Below are 6,000 nucleotides of genomic sequence, written 5' to 3' on the forward strand. Positions count from 1 at the left end.
CACTGCAATGAAGTTGCTGCGAAAATCCCCGAGTTGCCACACTCCGGCACCTGTTCGGGTACACTGAGGGAGAATTAGGCATGGCCAATGCACCTAATCAGCACATCTTTCAGATTGTAGGAGGGAACCGGAGCACCCGGAGGAGACCCACGCAGACACGGGGAGAACGTGCAGGCTCTGTACAGAAAGTGACCCGAGGCCGGATTCGAACCCGGGTCCCTGGCACTGTGAGGCAGCAGTGACATCCACTGTGCTGCCGAAGGCAATAATTCAAATCCTAATTTCTGTTATTATATCGTATATATGTATCAGTTTGATCAGGGAAACAATAAGCGTAAGCAATACCTGCGAATCCTGTCATTGTTTTATTACATAGTTCTATTACGGCAGTAGACACTAATATGCTTTCTTACATCACAGCCCCTTGAGTCATCCAACTGTTTTTTTCAAAACACGTCTTATTGAACAGTTAGTCATCTGGACTGCCTTGCGCTAATGGAACATATTGCCGAAAACACTTTCCATATGGGTCGGCATTGTTTCTGAGATAAAGCTGGGAGAACAGGATTGGCAGGTCTTGCTGTCCTCACAAACCCACAAACAGGGGATAGGGGCTGTAACCCTCTAATAACTGGGGCTTCTGTGAATGCCATGACATTACACGTAGGCACTTAAGACCATTCTCTCATGTTTCTTTGGGTAAGAGAGTCAGAGTCTGACTTGTCACAAAATAGTATCACAGCTGATAGTACTTTGTAGCTTAATCAGTGAAAGCATTGGCCATGCATTGGGTGGCACAGTGGTTAGCACTGCTGCCTCACAATGCCAGGGACCCGGGTTCAATTCCAGCCTCAGTCTGTGCGGAGTTTGCACGTTCTCCCCCTGTCTGCGTGGGTTTCCTCTGAATGTTCCGGTTTCCTCCCACAGTTCAAAGACGTGCGGGTTAGGTTGATTGGCCATGCTAAATTGACCCTTGGTGTCCCGAGATATATAGATGAGGGAGATTAGGGGGTAAATGCATAGGGTTACAAGGATTGGGCCTGGGTAAGAGTTGGTGCAGTCTCAATGGGCTGAATGGCCTACTTCTGCACTGTGAGGATTCTATGAATAGCAAAGGCGCCAGCAACTGGAGATGCAAGTCTCATTTTCTTTACCCAGACATGGGACGAAATTTTCCTGTCCCATTTGCCCTCCGTGGGAAGCGTAGTGGGTGGAACCAGGCAAAGGTCTATTGACCTCGGATGGGATTCTCTGTTTTTTTGGTGAACGCAGCTGGAAAATCCCATTCATAATACTTACTGATTACTGAGCAATCGATAAATAAATATATGCATATCTATATTCATTATTTTGCATAAAATACCAAATACTTCTAAAATGACAGATGGAAGTTTCTCTATTAAAAATGAAGCAATGTTCAAGGAGACTTTTAGTGGGGAGAAAAACTGCTTTTCATTTTATTTCTGACATCTGTATTCTGATAATCCTCACTGATTATTCTTTGTCGGCAGAGATTTAGAAAATAAATCTGAAAAGTCGGAAATAAGTCTGAAAAAACGGCAATAGGGAAAATAATCTCGGTGCAGGGTCACTGCTGTGAGAAATGGTGATTGCTGTGGGCAAACTGAATAGCATTAACATTCAGCCTCGCCCTAGTTGGATTTGACAGAGGCCACAGACATAGGGCCGTAACTTCCTCACCGAGGCAAGCTGATCTCCACTCTGTGCCCAATTATTTGCACACAATTCCTTCCATGCCTGCTCACCTGAGCTTATTACTCAGACAGGGTAGAGATCAAGGTAGTGCAGCTGTCTCCAAAACCCCTATTTTGACGGCTGTAGACCAGGTAGGTTTAAAGGTCCAGTGAAATTGACAGGCCAGGAAGAAGGCCAATGGCTAAAGTAAGTGGATAGTGTCTTCAAGATTGTGGGGAGAGGGGGGGAATTGGATGTCAGCTGGGGGTGGAGGGAGGGGGAATGGACATTGGGTTGAGGGTACCGGATATTTGGAGGGGGGGGGTTGGTGGTAGGGGTGTGACGCGGGGCAGGTCAGGCATCGAGTGGAGTTTTACCAGCTTGCCCGCCCGAGGTTTGTACGATCCCACCTGAGGCCAAGGAGAACACCGTTCTCCGAGCCTCGCCCACCCGTGGAATCGGGATGGGTGTGCCAGTAAAATTCCGGCCATTGAGCAGATTTGGATACTGAAAGGGATAGCCCTGGGCAGGGGAGTGGGGGGGAGGAGAGAATGATCAGTCATCTAGGGCGGGGGAAATTATTGGACATCAGGGTGGTTGGAGGTTCAGTTGGAGGTGTTCAGACCTGCGGCAGGGGGAGTGGGTGTTGGACACGGCCAGAGGAAGTCTGGTCATATCAGTGGGTTTGGGGTCGGGGTGGGGGAAAGAATTTCATGGGGAGTTTCATGTGGGGGGTGGGCTACCATGGTGGGGTACAGTCATATGGTGGGGGAGGGGCTGCCAGTCTGTATGCTCACAGTAGTTACGCAAAACTTCGAAGAGATTTTCATTCTTCTAACTTTTGTTGGGGAATGAGTTGTTTAACATAGTCAGAACCATCCGAAGTTTGCTATTTGAATTGCGTTTCACGGATGGTTCCCAGCATTGTCCAGAGGAAGTTTGCCCTTTTGGGCATTTGACGTATGAACCCTGAGCTGCAAAGTTTTGAGAGGGGTCCTGTAATGATGCTAATCAGGCAATTAAGGTTGGCCTGCTTGAAAATGAACTCCCTGATTAAGGGCCAAATTAATGTTCGAATTAGGGAGTCCCATGCTCTGTACTTAAACAGGAGCGTCCATTCCTCTGGCACTCCGGATGGAGACTGCACAATGAGAGTATCCTGCATAGTGTTGGATCTTGTAAATAAAGGAATTTTGGTAAAGGGACTTCCACCTCTGAGGACTTATTACAGTTCCTTACCGTATGTTTGGCGTGGCCCCTCCAAATCTGGCACTGGGGAACTCAGAGATTACACACAGGATAAACATTATTCTGCTTGCTTCGAGTATAAAATTGATCTGAACCTCAAATGTGTACCTACTCATGTTCTGCACACTTGGAACCCTCGTGGCTTCTTTGATGAGACTATCTACAGTATCAATTTGTCAGATGGGACATTAAACCAAGGCACATCTGCCCCCTCGGGAGATCTTAGAAGAACATCTCATTGAGACGTATAAGATGATGAATGGGATGGATAGGATAGAGGTGGAGAGACTCTTCCCGCTCAAAAAAGACAGTAGGACTAGGGGGCACAGCCTCAAGATAAAGGGGGGGGCGGTTTAGAACGGAGTTGAGGAGGAACTTCCTCACTCAAAGGGTGGTGAATCTCTGGAATTCTCTGCCCGTTGAAGTGGTGGAGGCTGCCTCGCTAAATATTTTTAAGACGTGGGTTGATGGGTTTTTGATAAGAGAGGGGATTAAGGGTTATGGGGAGAGGGCGGGAAAGTGGAACTGAGCAGCGACAGGTCAGCCATGATCTTATTGAATGGCGGGGCAGGCTCGAAGGGCTAGATGGCCTACTCCTGCTCCTATTTCTTATGTTCTTATGTTTTTATGTAACCCATGGCTCTACAGCAAAGAGAAATGGAGGAGTTATCCCTGGTTTTCAAATCAACAGATATCCCTCAACCAATCGAGGGAGTGCCACACTGTTGAAGGTGCCATTTTTCAAATGAGATGTTAAACAGAGGCTGATGTGTCCCCTCAAGTGAACAGGAATATGTCAAAGAGCATGTGGGGTTATTACTAACCTTCTGGCTAACATTTATTCCTCAACAAACAACAGTAAAATCAAACTGTCTGGTGGTTATTACATTGCTGAAAGAAATGTGACAGTGACCAGACTTTAAAAAGTATTTAAATAGTTTTGAAAGCGCTTTGAAATTTTCTTCGGTGGCAAAAGCTGCAATATAAATGCAAGTCCTTTCTTCCTTTTTTTGTGGTCCCAACATCCAATAGGAATCAACAGGAGACTTCCCCAAACAGTTCAACTTTGGACTCCAAGAGCAAGTTAGAGGGGACACGTTCATCCCAGCTGTATGGGCTAGCATTAAACCCTGTTTCAAGAGGTGAACTCAGAGTGCATTGTTGAGTCCCTCCTATAATCACTTCAAACAAGCCATTGAGGTTGGCCGACTGGAATATGAACTCTCTGATTAAGGAGTCAATTGATGGGCCAATCAGGGAGTCTCTTCCTTGTATTTAACTGGGAGCGGCAGTTCCAAAGGTCCACTGCTGACTGATAGCACTCTATACTGCTGTTGGAACTGTAAAGAAAGGGGTTATAATGAAGAGGTTTCTGCCTCCAAAGACTTATTACAGTACATTCTTTACACTGGGGTAATAACTAGGGAGCTGGTGGAATTTAAGTTCAATGAATAAAATCTGGAATTGAGAACTAGTTGCAGTATGATGACCATGAAATGAGCAAAAATTGTTTTTGAAAAACCCATCTGGTTCATAAATGTCTTGTAGAAGAAATCTGCTGTCTTCCCTTATCTGGCCTAAATGTGACTCCAACTGTGTGACTGACTTTTAACTGCTCTACGGGAATAGGCAACAAACTCTGGCCTTGCCAGTGATGTCCATGAAAGAATATTAAAGAAGTCAGACATCATGTAAATTCTTGTGCAAAATTGTACAATGGCTCAGTATAAAGAGAGAGGCATATTTTACTTCATTTCTCAGTAACCTTTTACAATCCTGGTGTGGTATTATTTTTAACAAAATCTATATTGACATCCTCTTGACTGCCAGAATATGGTGTGTGGAATGTGAAATCTCCTCCCAGTGATGTGTCACATGTGATTTTACTGTGCCTTTAAGAAAGATATTTCAAGCCTGTTCTTTGCAGTTATAAGCAGCTCTGTTTTTATTTTCATTGTGGCACTGGCTGCCTGATTAGTTGCCTTTTTATTGCTGCTTAAATGGTTTAAATGTGGTTTTGCTTACGTTTAATCTGGGCCTAATGCACTCTCTGGGAATTTAAGACCTTTTTGAATTGTTGTACGAAGATTGATTGACAGGTCAGGTGGGACAGTTTTTTCTCTCTTGCAAGAATTCTTTTATTTTTAGTTTTGGCTGTTGGTTACTTAGAAACTGTTGGACTCCAGACTGAAAAGCAGTATGTTTTTATGTCTCTCACTGGTATTGGAAATTCAGCTCTTGATGGCTGGATGGCTAGTAACTAGAGGCAAGGATTGCCTCTGTCACTTGAAGCGGTTGGCTGGCTAAAAGCTTGAGGTCAGCAGTGACTCTATTTCTACTTCGAGGTCCGCTGGAAGTTACAGGGCTGGGAAGCCAGACTTTCAATTCTCTGTCTAAAGGACTAATTCATAACAGGTGTTACAGAGCTCAAAAAATCCAGCATCACATCAGCATCCTTGTTTTCTGTGCTAAACTTGGAATGGGTGCAAATTTGTATGGAGGCTCATTTGGTTGGAACAGTGCATTTAGTTGTTAAGGTTTATACAATGTCATGGTTGTTGTTTATTTTGTTTGCAATTGGTAAAAGTTATCATTTTCTGTCAACTGTATTCTTAAATAAACTTTGTTTGATAAAAGCTCCCTAGAGGTCGTTTGAATCATACCTGGAGTGAAATATCTAATACTTACCTGCGCCAATTCAAATTTATGGTCTGGGCTGACTTTGCAAAATAACCTGGAGTTTCTGACCTGGATTATAATGCACACGTAGATACTAAGTACATGTCCTCTGAGAGGTAAAAACCTGTCACCAGAATGGAAGTAGTGAAAGAGAGTGTGTTGTGTGAAGAAGGGGAAACGGAAAACTGTGGTCCCGTACACCACCCATTTATGAAGCGATCTGCATGTTTGTCCAATACCGTAAGACCTGCCACAAACACTGATGGCCAAGTGCTATGACCACTGCCAGTTCAGCACGAAATTGGCAATCAAACGAAACAAGGTTTTTTTAAATGCTGGAAAGTTGACCTGACGTTGTCACGGTTAAACAATTCCAGA

This window comes from Carcharhinus amblyrhynchos, chromosome 7 (assembly GCF_965287045.1).
Source record: "Carcharhinus amblyrhynchos chromosome 7, sCarAmb.v2.hapA, whole genome shotgun sequence".
Classification (NCBI taxonomy): Eukaryota; Metazoa; Chordata; class Chondrichthyes; order Carcharhiniformes; family Carcharhinidae; genus Carcharhinus; species Carcharhinus amblyrhynchos.